This window comes from Rhinatrema bivittatum, chromosome 2 (assembly GCF_901001135.1).
Source record: "Rhinatrema bivittatum chromosome 2, aRhiBiv1.1, whole genome shotgun sequence".
NCBI classification, from domain to species: Eukaryota; Metazoa; Chordata; class Amphibia; order Gymnophiona; family Rhinatrematidae; genus Rhinatrema; species Rhinatrema bivittatum.
In genome coordinates, this window is record NC_042616.1 from 108,822,615 (window position 1) to 108,839,191 (window position 16,577).

The 16,577-nt window shown below is 41.6% G+C and overlaps 1 protein-coding gene across 1 annotated transcript in view; it reads right to left on the minus strand.

The window, feature by feature from the left end:
* The window catches only part of ADARB2 (adenosine deaminase RNA specific B2 (inactive)), a 1,217,300-nt gene that overhangs the window by 139,775 nt on the left and 1,060,948 nt on the right, over nucleotides 1-16,577 (minus strand). The gene's annotated exons all lie outside the window — the stretch shown is intronic.

Below are 16,577 nucleotides of genomic sequence, written 5' to 3' on the forward strand. Positions count from 1 at the left end.
CTCTGGTGGGGCAAGTGCCAGTGGAGATCATTCCTGCCCACAAAAGACCACATCATCTCAGGGGTAGGCTTTGGAGGGCACAGGGGGTGGGGGAGGCTCCAAATTTAAGCTTTTCGTTTATTTTGGGTGACTAGGGGCAGGGTTTAAAAAGGGCTCCTTTATTTACATTTATGGCCTGCAAGTGGGTTGGAGATCGGGGCTGAGGGCAGGGACATTGCTAGGTACTTAAAAGACCCGGGACTCATGTCCATAAATTCCTCCTCCCCCCTCACTCCCCTCCCCACATGATTTTGTACATTGCTTTGGACATTAGAATGAGAAGGCAAGCAATACATTTTCAAACTAAATAATCTTAATTACGATCAGCTTCTTCACCATGCCCTACGAACAAGCCTGTAAAAACACATAAATGGACATCACACTTTTAAATATTACAATTAATACTCTATACACTAATTCTGTGTCACCTCAGTAACAACAACAAAAACTCCCTCTGTTATTAGGCATATTGTGAAACAATGCAAAACCTTGCAAAAAAAGTTGTCGAAACTTATAGAACAAACCTGCCATATGAAAATATCACTAACTGCCCAATTCAAACAGTAACAGTCCTACCCATGAAGAAGCAGCACTGTAAATATTACACCATAATCTAGAACATCAGTACTACTCTTACTGATAATACAAGTTGGACTGCAACAGATTCCTGCTCAGAAAGTACAGAGTAACAGAATCCCTCACCTCAGTCTGTCTGTACACAGAGTATCTGACTACATATTAGAAATTAGAAATATGCAAGCAAAAATTGAAACGGAAACTTTGAGAAGTCAAACCCTGCATGCAGTGCCATACTGAACAAAAAGAAACAGATATGCATGTCCTCCTTTCCTGGGCAAAATGCAAGAGGTTCACAAAACAAAACAAGAGGTGCACATTCCCAAGCTAACATATTCTAGTCACTAAAGTGAAAATAAAATGTTTTTTTTTTCTCTCCTCAATCTTTGTTGCCTGATCATTGGTCTCAATCTCTTTTGCACCTTCCTCCTGTCTATCTTCTCCTAACTTCCAGGGTCTCCTTTACATTTTCTTTTTCTCTCTCTTCCTATCTTCTCTTCCTGTCCTTGACAATGATCTTTCCATTTCATCTCTTTTCTACCTCTCTCCACTCCACACTATATTTCATTCCTTTTCCCTGTCTCTTATTCTCCAGTCCTTATTCTCAGACTCTCTCATTTCACCTCATCTGATTACCATCTTTTCTTCTCCATCCTCCATAGCCTTCCTATTCCTCCAATTCTTATTCATTCCTCGGCCTGTTTCCCCCTCTGTTTTTACTCAGTATCTATTCCTCCACTTCTGCCATCTGTTCTCACCCCCTCATCAGCCCTCAGCTACTATCCTCTGCCTCTCATCCCCTCATCAGCCCTCACCTACTATCCTCTGCCTCTCATCCCCTCATCAGCCCTCAACTACTACACTCTGCCTCTCATCCCCTCTTTAGCCCTCAGCTACTATCCTCTGCCTCTCATCCCCTCATCAGCCCTCAGCTACTATCCTCTGCCTCTCATCCCCTCATCAGCCCTCAGCTACTATCCTCTGCCTCTCATCCCCTCATCAGCCCTCAGCTACTATTCTCTGCTTCTCTTCCCCCCCAGCATCTTGTTTCGCTCATCCTCTCTCCTGCTTCCAGACCCTTTCTTCTGTATCTTTTCCTCTACCATGACTTCTATTTTACTTCCTCTCCTCTCCCATTTTCAAACTGAATCCATTTTCAAACTGAATCCTTTCCCTCTTTCTCTCACAGCCTCACCACCCTCCCCTTTCCCTTTCCACTGGCTCTCACCCACTCCCCAGCCCTCCAGGTCCTTCACACAATATCTCAACCCATCTCCACCATCTCATCTCCCCTTAATATCATACGTCCTAGCTCATCTAACACACCTACACTCATAACTCCCATCTAATTTCTTAGTCTCTGTTGTCTCCCCAATTCTTGCTCCATCTCCAAATTCCCATTCTCCTCACCCAGTCTCTGAGTGCCTGCTGAGCCTTGCACACCTGAGTTTCCCACTCAGTCTGTGAGAGCCTGCTCTCCCCCGCATACACAAATTCCTAACCATCTCAGTGTCTACTCTCCCCAATCCCCCTCTCCCACCTAATTGAGTGCCTGCTCTCCCTTTCTGTCTCCACATTCCCCATTCAGTCTCTGAGTACCTGTTTACCCCTTGTACACCTGAGTTCCCCACTCAGGCTGTGAGTGACTGCTATCCCCTTCTATACCCGAGTTGCCCATTCAGTTTCTGAGTGCCTGCTCTCCCCAGCATACCTGAGTTCCTCACCCGATTTGTACCCAGTCTGGAAGGCCATATCTCTTCTTCCGCTACTCACTAATCTTTCTTCCTCACTTCCTGTTAGGGACCTTGCCCTTCTTGTAGCGACACTGATTGAACCACAGGGGGCTCCGTAGACAGCAGCTGCATGAACTGCGCAGGCAGTGGCAGGAAGTGAGGAGGAGCCAGCACTGCAGGAAGAAGTGCAAGTTTTACGACACTGGGCTGTCACAGAGGGAAGGAGAGAAAGCAAGGTAGGGGCAGGCTCAAGTTTCAAGCTACTGAAGGGACAGCTGAGACTCGGGGCATGGGTCCCATGTGCCCAGAGCCAACGAAACCCCTGGTTGAGGTGAAGGGTGAAGGGATTCACATGGATCACCAGGGATTTGTGGAACACTCGAGGAAATGCTTCAGATGGCCTAAATGGACCTTTTAACATTGCAGCAGCTCCAAGGATCCTGGGCCAGCATCATGCATTAGCACATCCAGAAACGCATGAAGTTCCTGGCCATGGCAACGAACTAAATATTTCTTGCTAAAGTTTGCTATGGATGCAAATAAGCTCATTAGCATACATAGTAAATTTTTGCAAAAACAAGCCTCTAGCACATAGAAAATACAGCAGGTTAGTACAGTGGCACCTGTTACTTATTTTCCTAACTGCAATAATACCGCAAACCATATTTGATCTCCAGTTTTACCTTTGCTTTCCTACTGCTAATGATTTTCTGTGCCTGTCCTATGCCACCTTCAACAACAATAATGTTCATGGCCTCTAGCACCTTCACTAGGAAGCTGTTTCATATATCCACTGCCCTATCTTACTGTTATTCCTGAGTCAATTGATATCCTGCTCTTATCTAGTGAAGTGCTAAAACTTTTCTCTTTTTATGACATTTCTTATTGAATTTGACCATTTCATAACCAATAATAAAACGATAAAAATAGAAAACAAAACAAGGAGTCTACATTTTTGTGTAGCATAAAGATATAGTTTCAGGCCTGACAATCTTCAACTGCCCCATATAACTCTCATCTTCTCATCCATTTTGAAAATATTAAGCTCATATTTTCATCGGTTTGTACATGCAACCTTTAAGCAGATAAACTGCTTTCTCTTTTGAGATCATAACTACTATACAGTCTTCTACCTATTGATCTTTCTAGTGCAATGTCATCCTTCTTGGAAAAAGCCAGAATCACTGCTAGACTATATGAGAAATACACACACCAGCTTATTCTAAACAACCCAAAAGAAGAGTAAAAGTGTTAACAAAAATTACTATTTTGTAAATCATATTAATGCGATAGCAATCCAATAGCCAAAAAAAAGCTCCACATTGCCACACAATACAGCAGAAAGTGCCCAATCATCTCCACAGTTCATACAATTTGAAGACTCGTTCCATCCTATTTTGAAAAGTATTTCTGGGAATAAGAAATCCTATGAACAAAGTCAAAGTGAATAAGTCTCAAATTAGTATTTATAGAGACAAATTTTGAAGACATCAATAGATTTTCCCAAGCTTCATCAGAAAAGATTGCCAGCAGATTTCTAGCTTAAAGACTGCAGTGACTGTTGTTCATCATTCCACAGAATATTATTGCAGGCTGATGTGAATTTAGAGTTACATTTTAGCATCACCTTCTCTGCAGAAGGTGATGACAGCAAGTTGCTCAGGCCTCCCAATACAGCACCCAAGGCGTGATGTAATTGTAGATACCTGAAAAAGTACATTTGAGATGTCTGATTCAGTTTTTAGTTGCTCAAATGTTTTATGAGTCCTTAGTAAATACAATTGTTGTGGAGTATTAATTCCTTTCTGTTTCCAGATACCATAACCATGTAAAGAAAGCAAATCTAGATTTTTTTTATTCTTCCAAACCGGGATAAATAGCATTCATTTTTTAGTCCATCCCAGTGACCTGTGCATGTTCACCTATATTCTTATTGACCATGTTACAGGGCAGGCAAGACAGCCTCCCTGCAAATTTGGCAAGTATAACAAATCTCTCAACCTGATAGAAGAGAACTTGCTTCTGAGTACTAAAACTTCTCTTTCTTTGTTCAATATCTAAGAAATCATTGTTTTAAAGTTAAAAGTGTCATTCCCATATTTGGATAAATTTTCATTTTTTTTTACAATAAAAAACCTTTGAGGTATTACTGCAGCCTGACACAAGGGTGAAACAAGTCTGAGTCTTTGGTTCAAAAGATTCAGCATTATAGAGACAACGAGTCACTTGGAAAACGTCAGAGGACATATGAGGATATTGTAACTTCTAGGGGTGGACTACGTGAATGAATTTAACTGGTTTTATTCTGACAACCTAAACAAGAGCAAATTAAATAAATACATGAGCATAGTAGAAAATACATACATGAATGAACAGAATGCTGCACGAAGGGTTTAGCAGCCTTCAACGTTGAACTAAATCTATAGGAATTATTTTAAAGTTTGTAATTAATCAGATATTGGAGGATTATCTTCCAGCCTGTGCTCCTTGTGAAAGCATCAAACATAGTAGAGCCATGAGTAGATGAATAAGACAATTACAGCTGGAGCCTAGTTTAAGGTCTGTTTTTCACAGTGGTTTGACTTTTTCATCCAGAACAAGGGCTTGCCAAGAAATAGACAAAGTGGGGTAAATGTGTAAATTTTCATATTTCAAAAATCTGGTTTTGGAATTGGAATACAAAAAAAAAAAGAACCCCTTTAACATTAATTACAGATTTGTCTGGTGCTATGAGATACCTACAGCACCTGAATGTAATCCACTTTGAAGTGCTGAAAAAAGTACGAAAAGCGGAATTTAAATCTAAATAAATAAATAAATAAATAAAATAAATAAATAAAAATAAACTTTGATGAAATTTGCATTCCAGCTTGTTTCTATTTTATTTTTGCTTCATACATTCAAACCTAATTTGATTCTTCACTATAAATATTCTAGTTTTTTACCCATCTCAAATGAAGACCTGCATTGGCTTGCTGGGGTAAAAAAAAATTGTCCCTGATACCAAATCTCCATGCTTTTCATCTGCATCTGAAAAAACTACTTCATTCACTTCATTGTATGCGCAGTAGGTAAACACATGTAACCCCCTTCTTCAACTTAGAGCCAGAATTAAATGCCACACAGTCCCTAGGATCAATCTCAATATCCTAAACCTCTCACTCTTTTTCTCCAATCAAGCATGGTTATAGCCACTGGGGTGCTGAGGTTCATCTCGTGGGGAGGAGGCCAAGCCTCCGGGGCCCTGGGTGGGCATCAGTTCATAGCCTCTAAGATTCAATCAATCTAAGAAAATAAGAGCATAAGGGTCCATCAAGCCAGCTTCCTGTTTCCAACAGAGGCCAAACTAGGCCACAAGAACTTGGCAATTACCCTAACACTAAGAATATCCCATGCTACTGATGCAATTAATAGCAGTGGCTATTCCCTAAGTAAACTTGATTAATAGCAGTTAATGGACTTCTCCTCCAAAAACTTATCCAAACCTTTTTTGAACCCAAACTGCACTAACCACATCTCCCAACAACAAACTCCAGAGTTTAGTTGTTCATTGAGCGAAAAAGAACTTTCTCCAATTAGTTTTAAATGTGCTACTTGCTAACTTCATGGAATGCCCCCTAGTCCTTCTATTATCTGAAAGTGTAAATAACCGATTCACATCTACTCATTCAAGACCTCTCATGATCTTAAAGACCTCTATCATATCCCCCCTCAACCGTCTCTTCTCCAAGCTGAACAGCCCTAATCTCTTCAGTCTTTCCTCATAGGGGAGCTGTTCCATCCCCTTTATCATTTTGGTTGCCCTTCTCTGTACCTTCTCCATCGCAACTATATCTTTTTTGAAATGTGACGACCAAAATTGCACACAGTATTCAAGGTGCGGTCTCACCATGGAGCGATACAGAGGCATTATGACATTTCCGTTTTATTAACCATTCCCTTCCTAATAATTCCTAACATTCTGTTTGCTTTTTTGACTGCCACAGCAAACTGAGCCGCCAATTTTAAAGTATTATCCACTATGATTCCTAGATCTTTTTCCTGGGTGGTAGCTCCTAATATGTAATCTAACATTGTGTAACTACAGCAAGGGTTATTTTTCCATGTATCCATCAATCCTTGTCATCATGGAAAAGAGGCATGTATGACATTTGCATTGGTTTTTAAATATAATTGTAAAAAGCAATAATAGGAAGGAAAAAAACAATTTTACATTTTTAGTAAAAATGATCAAAAACAAATCTAACAATATAAACAATTATATATAAATACCATATCGCGCAAATCACAATAAACTTAAAAATCTGTCAGACACATTCACTCTACAAATCAAATCACACACAGCTCTCAAATCATATATGTAACACATACCATAAATATATACATTAACCCCCATGTAAATTATTAACCCTGACAGAGGCCCACAATTTGACAAACCACTTAGCTTCTTCAGGGGGTTTATTTTAAAAATTTGCTTGATAACAATAAATATTACCAAAACATTTCTTCAATATCAAAGTATAAAGAAAAACATAGGGGATTAAGTTCACAAGTGTCATGCGGCATAGCAGAGTGATGGTGTCATGCTGTAAAAAGAACTTTGCAGTGTCCTTTTGTCTCACAAAATATAATAATAAGGTGAGCTCAACCGAGCCTGGTGGACGTTTAATTTCTACTGTCCCCAACAAAATTTCCGTGATGAAACTTCGATTTATCCTAACTATGCAGTGGATCCCATATTTTAAAAGGCTTTCACCCAATTTATAAAGAAAGAAACAGAAAATACTAAAACAAGGAATTTACAAGTCAGCAGCGCTCAATTGTATAGTCATGGGACACCACTGAAGGCACCTAAAAATAAGCTTCAAAGTGAACTGCTCAAAACCGCACCGTGCAAAGAGAGAAACGGGGGCCTCTGTTGGGGTTAATAATTTACATGGGGTTAATGTATATATTTATGGTATGTGTTGTATATGTGATTTGAGAGCTGTGTGTGATTTGGTTTGTGGTGTGAATGTGTATAATAACTTTTTTAATTTATTGTGATTTGTGCAATGCGGTATTTATATATAATTGTTTATACTTTTAGATTTGTTTGTAATCATCTATATAAAAAAAAATGTAAATGTTCGTTTGTTCAAAATCTTAAATCTCCGAAAGTTCTTCACCGATTGCTTTGAAATTTTGAGACAACGTTGCATTCAAATTCGCGCGTGTTTTTATATACCTATATTATATAGATATCACACCTGTGACAGGTAAAATCATGCTTTTTTGGAAAAACAGCACCATCTGTTGGACGACAAGCAACACACACTATCTACAATATAAATGGGCTCTGACCGACGGCCCGCAAATGCGCAGTAGAGAGCAGCTCTACAGCGCATGTGCGGACCATAGAGCTCTGTGCTATGTGCTGGGTGTCACAGAGGGGAGGAGGAAAGGGCAGACGAGTCGCCGCTCTGAGAAATGGCTCAGCCCATTCCTCCCCTGCTGGGGAAGGGGGGAGGGAGTAGAGACTGCCGGACAGTTACACACAGGAGGAGGAAAGGGTAGAAGAGTCGCCGAGCCAGTCCGTCCTCCGCCGGGAATGGGGGGGAGGGAGTTGGGACGGCCGGAGCAGAGCAAATGCAGTAGAAACCAGCTGTGAAGAGATCACAAGCAGCTGCAGCCTGCAGCAGCCAAAGTGCAAAGAGCTGAACAGAGAACAGCTTGCCCTCCTCCCCCGCCCCCTGAGTCCTGCAGATAAGGAGAAGCCAAGTAAATATCCCGCAACTGCGGGGGGGAGGGGGAAGGCAGTGCTGTCAGCCCACTATGGGAAGAGTTTACATGGGCATCGCTCCACCCCCACTCCCAGCAAAGCACCGTAACGAAAGTGAAAGCCAGAGCCCTGCTCCCTCCTCCCTCTCAAGCCCCCAATCGGATTGCTTAAAGGCACAGGTCTGCCAGAAAGTGCAAATTAAGCTAGGCAACGTGTCCCAAATCTGTTGCTATGTCTGCCGCCTGCCCTTTGCGATGGGGAGGAGGGGGGACGGGGGACAGGACGGGGCGTTTTCTTCTCTCTCCCAGACACAACTGGCGTGGGAACTTTGCAAGCTCTTGTGAGTGCAGAGCAAAGACTTAGGTGGGGAGGGGACAAAAATCCCACCAGTTTTAACTGTGTGAGAGAGAAGTGTGGTAATGTGCGCTGAAGGTGAGTGTGAGTGCCAGAGAGAGAGGGAGACTACGTGAGGGATTGTGTATGTGTGTGAGAGGGATTGGGCGTGCGTGTGTGAGGGACAGAGGGAGAGTGTATGTGCAAGAAAGAGAGAGAGGAAGCCAATGTAGGGGGCTGTATGAGAGAGAGATTCTCTACCCCCCCAGCTCTCCACTTATAGGTTACAGTGGAAGAGGTTCCGTGTAGATGGGAATGGGAGAGCAAAGGAGTTGGGGCTGTAAGGATAGAGTGAAAGGGGTCTGAGCCTGTTCCTCCGCCACCGGGGAAGGGGGGAGGGAGTTGGGATGGCAGGACCATTACGCCTCACGAGATCCCCCTCAGCCACCGCTGCAGCTCCTACCACCACCGCCGCTTCTGGCCCTTCGTGATGCTCGGGGGGGGGGGGGGGAGGGGAGTAGGAGCGGAGCAGAGCAAAGGCGTAGGAGGAGAGGGGACAAAAATCTTGCCCATTTTAATGGGCTTAATGGCTTGGACTAAATATTTTACGATTCCATTTCAATGTTTCCGATTGCATTGTTAAATTGAATTTTCATAGATTTCGATTTATTTTCATTTTGATTTAATTATTTCGTGTGACATTGCATTGGAATTGAGCTGTGTCGTTTACCATACCATTCATTTAGTGAGTATAGTTTATGTTTTTTCTTTTTTCATTCTTTTTCATTTCTAGAATTATGCGGTTTACATCTAGACACGGATTGCTTCTCACATGGACAATTATATGTTATGTGTTCTAGAGTCGGTAAACAAGACAATCTCTATATCTGCACAGACAATGGAACAACAAAAAATATTGTATACCCACAAGCATTGTGAAATTAACCATATTCGAAATGTGCGCTTTGGGGTAGATTTTAAAAGAAGCGCGATCAGCCTACTTTTGCTTGCGCATCAGACTCAAGCAAAAGTACGCTGGATTTTAGTAGATACGCGCGGAGCCGCGCGTATCCACTAAAATCCTGGATCGGCGCGCGCAAGGCTATCGATTTTGTATAGCCTGCGCGCGCCGAGCCGCGCTGCCTCCCCCCGTTCCCTCCAAGGCCGCTCCGAAATCGGAGCGGCCTCGGAGGGAACTTTCCTTTGCCCTCCCCTCACCTTACCCTCCCTTCCCCTACCTAACCCACCCACCCGGCCCTGTCTACACCCCCCCCTTACCTTTGTCGGGGGATTTACGCCTCCCGGAGGGAGACGTAAATCCCCGCGCGCCAGCGGGCCTGCTGCGCGCCGGGCCGCGACCTGGGGGCGGGTACGGAGGGCGCGGCCACGCCCCCGGGCCGTAGCCACGCCCCGTACCCGCCCCCAAATGCTGCCGACACGCCCCTGCAACGCCGCGCGCTCCGGCCCCGCCCCCGACACGCCCCCCGACACGCCCCCCTCCGAGAACCCCGGGACGTACGCGAGTCCCGGGGCTCTGCGCGCGCCGGGAGGCCTATGTAAAATAGGCTTCCCGGCGCGCAGGGCCCTGCTCGCGTAAATCCGCCCGGTTTTGGGCGGATTTACGCGAGCAGGGCTCTGAAAATCCGCCCCTTTCTCTTTTCTTTCTTTTCCATTTAACCAGACTGAGCCACAGCAATGCATGGCCAGGTACAGCTAGTTTGTAATAAAAGTGTAAAATTGTTTTTCCCCTCCCATTATTGCTTTTTATAATTGTACTTATTGTAGGGATTATATTTTGTGTCCCATTTTGTTTTGTATTAGCCTACTAAGGGAGTCATTTTTCAAAATGCGATAAGGCATTTTTGCATGCATTAAGGGCTTATTGCATGCGAAAAGCCCCGTTAACGCATGCGATAGGCCCTTACCGCATGCGAAAACATGTTTACCGCATGTGATCGCACCATATTGTATGGTGCAATGCAAATTCCAAAAATAGGAGGAGTTAGCCTGTCTGTGAAGAGCTATTGCACAGCCATAATGCCAATTTTAACTATGCCTCTTAGGCTGTGTGATAGCTGCTGTGACTGTGTGGTAAGGTTTCATTGCCATTTGTAATGTCTCCTGTAAGTCTGATTTCAGCTGAATTGACAGGTTCAGAGGAGAGAGAGACTGACTGAGACTGGCTGGCCATAATGTCATGGCCCATAGGTAGGTATTTGTATCCCTATGGTAGGCCCACCTAGTAACTTGAGGTGGGGTTTAGGTAACAGTGTAGGGGGTTAGGGACCACTTTGACATTCTACGTGACACCTACGAACAAACAGTGAAGATTTGCTGGCCTTCGGAGTGAGGAAACTCACTCCAAGATGAGATTTGGGCAAGGTTCTCTCAACCTAGCTTTATGGATTCTCTACCTGGGTAATATCAAGCTAGCTTGAGAGAACCTTGCCCAAATCTCATCTTGGAGTGAGTTTTCTCACTCCGAAGGCCATCAAATTTTCACAAGAGACCACTGTTCTGTTCGTAGGTGTCACGGAGAATGTCAAAGTGGTCCCTAACCCCCTACACGCTTACCTAAACCCCACCTCGAGTTACTAGGTGGGCCTACCATAGGGATACAAATACCTACCTATGGGCCATGACATTATGGCCAGCCAGTCTCAGTCAGTCTCTCTCTCCCTCTCTCCCCCCCCTCTCCCTCTCCCTCTCCCTCTCCCTCTCCCTTGTGTGTCTGGGACCATTAAAAATGGTCCCCCAGTGGTTGAATGCAGGAAATACCACAGGTCTAGCACTTATCACAGATTCTGAAAATGGTATTGCAATTTGTGCTAACTTAGCTCTTCACACAGAAATTGCAATAAATGCTATATTAGCATAAAACACACCCCTTCTGCTATCACACACAGTACTTACCACATTTTGATAAATCCAGGCCTAAGTAACAGATCATAACTTTTCATTCCTTTGAAGTTATGAATACTATGGAAACTAAATTTTCAATTGGCTCATGCATGCCCACCGACTTTTAAAAGCCATGCAGAAGAATGTGCATCTCCTGCAGTATGGACTTCTCACTTCGATTCAAAAAGGGGCATGGTCTGGGAGGGCATAGACATTTTGGGCCATGCGCCCAGTCCACTGCTGTGTAACTTTACTTCTGCAGTAGAGGAGGTGCAACTTAAAAACAAAAATAAATTAGCCATTTCTGCTGGTCTTAAAGGGACTGGGATAAGTGGGAGGAGTACAGGCTAGCAAACCGGGGGGGGTTTGAAGGACCTAGCTCTTAACTGGGTGGACTGGTGGATGAACTGGTGAAACTGGCAATGGCATGATACACACTGGCTTTAAAAAACCCTGACTTTTGCGGTAGAATTGGGATTTGCGTGCCTAGGCGTGTGCCCACTTAAAATTGGGTGCATACCCAGGGTATCTTATAATGTGTGCACAAGTTTTAACATAGCTACGTATCAAGGCACACTCTGACGCACAAGCACTCAAAGTGTACCCGCATGCCAGTTTCAAAGCTACTGTCATAATTTATAAAGTACTTGCCTCTGTGTAAAAACAGGGTTATTACATGTACATGATATTTTTTTTTACGTGCCTAAAATATACATGCGTATGCTTCCAAAATAAGTAAAGTATGCATTTTCTTGCATTGGAAATACTCATGCATACTGAAACATACATGTGTATTTTTGGAGCAGAAATATGTGGTATTTTATAAATGGTGTAGCACCTGCCACAGGGTTTATAAAATAATAATAATAATCTCTGTGTGTCCACTTACACCCATAAATGCTGTATCGTGGATAGTATGAAAGTTCGGCTCACTGCATGTTATTTTCCTATCCTACGCAAAACATGCTCCCTAGGAATACTTTCCTTAATTGTGGATAAAAGAATGCGTGTTGTTTCACAACATGCAGACTTTCAGATGCATTGAAGAAGGAATTTTGAGACAAGTCAATTTACATTCATAAATCATAATTTATGCGTAGAAATGGCTTTGAAAATTGCCCACAATATTTGCTGACTGGGACATTAAATCAATAAGGGAGAAAAATCCTTTTAAAGAAATAATTGAAATATACAGACATAAATAAGATAAAAACTGTATTTTTTTTTTTTTAGAGAAAATGAAAGGAGAAACAAATGATGATTTATAGAAACACTTGCATGAAAATTATTCTTAAGTTCCCATACTTCTGGCTAAGTTATTTTTCTTTGTCTCAATGCATACTGCTGTTTCCTTCATGAAAGAATACTTAGTTGTTTTTGATACTGGGCGGTCAATTCCCCAGTATGGCTTTAAAGCTTATACAGTAGGTAAAAGAGAAAATAAAATAGCATGGATGGAGAAAGCAGTGGTTTTTCTAGCTCCTGGAAGCCTGAATCAAAGTCTGGCCTGAGGAGGAGCAAGTGGAAAGAGTATGATGGCATCAGCGTAGCTTCTGGCATAACAGAACGATAACAGTAAGGGAGTATGAGGTCAGGATGTTTTTCAGAGTTGTCAAGTCTCCCTCTCTGGTTATAGGCAACATATGTTGACTAGAGATCTGATTCACTAAAACAATTTTCCCCATAGAAACACAATGGGAAAAAACTTTTACTAAATCAAGCCCTACTAGAAAGCCAGAGGAATGTAGCAGCTCATGACCATTTTAGCATTATTGGGGGAAAATAACACACAGTATTTAAAATACCATACACTATTGCCTCCACTAGGCATTTACCATGCCATAAATGCCCCTTAGAAAAAATTAGAGTCCAAAACAATGCTCTTTACCATTTATAATTTGCAAACAGAAGAATGTGGAATGATTTTTCCACTAAATTGAATTTACATTGCATATGGAATAATGGATAACATAAAAAAAAAGCATAAACTGTAGAATATTTGAAAAAGCAAGCATGAGTCCTCATCTCAAATCAAAAGTTTACTTGAAAGTCATTATGCTTAAAACTGCACCCCACCCGCCTCCCTGCCTGGCGACTCTCCTGAACTCCTGGAAGCAGTCATTTTGAGAACAGGATGATGAATTACCTCATGAGTTATATAATCAGATTAGATTATTAATGCAAATTCACTGCAAGTTGTGTTTCCTTTCATTGGATGAACATAGGAATAATCAAAAGATGTTATGTGAACTTAACTATGAGACCACATAAGTTCCTTCTTCAGATGTTACAGTACTAAATATCAGATAATAATTTCTGGACTCATAGGCAATGTGACCTAATCAAATGCAATGAGGGTAAACATGATTTTCAATTCTCTTGCTAACAAAGGGGGTCATTTTTCAAATTGCATTAGGACTCTAAAGCCTGTGATAACAAGAGAGAGAGAGAGAGAGAGAGAGAGAGAGAACCTCTGGGGAAGAACACATATTAGTAAACCACTCTAAGAGGGGGAATTCTGAACTTGGGGTGAGGTTTTGGTCATGTGTTAGGTTTTGGGGGGGACGTTTTACATGCACAGTCAGAGGTACAAACAGGACAGTTACCATCAAGCTAGGTCGAGAGCACAATGTACAAATCTCATCTTTGTGCACCTTTCATCACTCCAACTTACATAAAATCTTCACCGATGTCTACTGTGCTGTTTGTTCCTCTCACTGTGCATGTAATACTGGCCCTCAAAACCTAGCCCATGACCAAAACCTCACCCCGAGTTATTAGTTGCTCCTCTTACAGTGGTATTTGTTTGTTTTTTTGTATTAGTTGCTATATCCTCTCAACTCAGCAACAGATCCTCTATTAATAGGACTTATATAAAAAGGATAATGAAAGGCAAGTTATTTGGGGGATTTATCCCATCCCCAACAAAGTTAATCAGCTTAAAATTGTAATGTATTATAGTTCCTGTTTAATTAGTGATGTTCTGCCTTGTTCCAGCGTGGCATTTCTGCATTTCCTTTTCCTATAACACTTGATTGCACCAGGAACACCGGTACGCAACCAGTGATCCGAAAATTAAATGGCCTAGTTCCAAATTTAGAAATAATTTAGAATTGTGTCCATATAATTTCAGATGAGAGACATCTCCTAATCAAAATGTCTTCTATTTTCATTGCAAATATTCCCCTGAAAGTGAGGCACTATTGCTAATGCAGTTGGAAAGTGGGAACTGTAAGTTCTGAGCCCGATAATAGATTACCAGATACCTTGAAATTCTAAATTAAAATACTGTGCTTTCTTCTTTCTAGAGCTAAGCTGAGGTAATAAAGCCACCCACCACTGCTTTTAAAAATTGAGATTTCCTCCCACAGGCATTGAGCAGAGTTAGTTATCTCTCTTCTATGAACTATTTTGCTTAGTGGAAGGAGATAATCAGAAAGCCATATTTTGTAGATTAGCATATGGTTAAGAAATTTTTCATTGATGTCATGGCTTAACCATTTAATGCATTTATACTTTGACCTTATTCACAACATACATTTGCCGAGCACAGTATTCCCCACTGTACTTTACAGTTTTCCATAAAAAGTAAACTATACCCTTTATTGTTTCAAAGTGTGCAGTTAAAATAATAGTGTTCATTAAATATAAGTTAAAAATGGATTGCTATATCAATATTTTTAAAATATATTAAGCAGTCCCCCTCAATTCCTGTGACTACCTGAGAGAAACGTTCCCCTAGATTCATCAAATTGCTATAAATATAGTGAAAATAGCACCTGTGATTTAAAAAAAAAAAAAAAAAGAGGTGTGGTAAACTGGCTTTTATTGAATTTTGAGAGAGAGAGAGAAAGACTCTTTATAAGCTCTCATTTCAGTAAACTATTTAAACCAGAATACTAGATGCTGTAAAGGGTAAGTCACCATACTCCTCTTGGTCTAAAGCACTAACCAAAGAAAGAGTAAATACACTAGGTTTGCTTATAAAAAGAAAATGTATTTTGGACCATAGGTCTGCACCATCAAAGCATATCCTGTTGATAAACCGAAATTGAGGTTAACATCTTATCTCTCTCTTCTTTAACAGATGTGTTCTGAAGTGCAGACAACAAAAAAAAACAAAAAAAGGATGATGGCCAAATGATCTTCCTTCACTTAACCAAATGCAAAACATTCAAGTACTCTCAAACTTTTTATTCTTGAATATCGGATAATAAGACTCTGGGGGTCAATATTCAAAAGCTGCTCAGCAGCAGCAAGATATTTTAGGCAACGTTTCAGCTGGCTAGTTCATGGCTAACATTTACCATAAATCTACCTGGTTATAATGGATTACAAGACATTCATTACGATCCTCAGTTCTGAATTTATTAGCTATACCAACCTTTAGAGACTACAGATTGCATGAAACAAGGAACAGGGCATTCTCCGTTGCAGGCCCTACGACATGGAGTAGAGAATGAATTAAGAGCTGAGATGGATTGCACACGTTTTTGGAAGAGAGGAAAGGCTAAGTTATTTTGAAAAGCTGATGAGTTTTGTGCCTATTTGTCCCCATTTTTATTGTTTTATTTATTGTAAATCATTTTAAAATTATGTAATTGCTTATATCATTCATGCATTACTAGTTGTCTATGTAGTTGTCAGCATTTTTATGAATGTATCATTGGAATTTGCAATGAACCGTCCATAATTGGAATCCAGGGAATATAAGTTTTAACAAATGTGATGCTCCTCCCAGATGGAGTCCTGGGTCACTGAAAATTTTCTCTGGAAAAGTTCATTTACTTTACTTGAGGCTTGTTGTAAAGTGTTGACAGATATTCTTTGAGGGTGTGAATAAAAGAAAAACACTAGTGATGGGACAATTCTATGGAACAGCCACTAGATGGCATCATGTATGGTAAAATTACACTATGCATGTGCATTTAAGAGACTATGGGAAAAGTGGTGCATCTCTTTTAAGAAACATCCTCTAGGAAGAGTGTTATTGGGACTATATAATCCCGATTGGAAGTTTGGTGAGAAAAAGCTCTATGGGGTGTGGGTAGCCCAGAGTGCCTTTCCATAAGAAGAGGGCTCTGCAGGGGTTTTCACCCTCAAGGAGAATGGCCTGAGGCTGGAGGGTTGTTTCTTCTCATTGGGACGTTACCAGGGGACCCGACGTGAGTCAAGAAGGAAGAGGGGGTACTCTTGGGTCCCACTATCTTGGAGGACCTGGGGGGTGAGGAAAT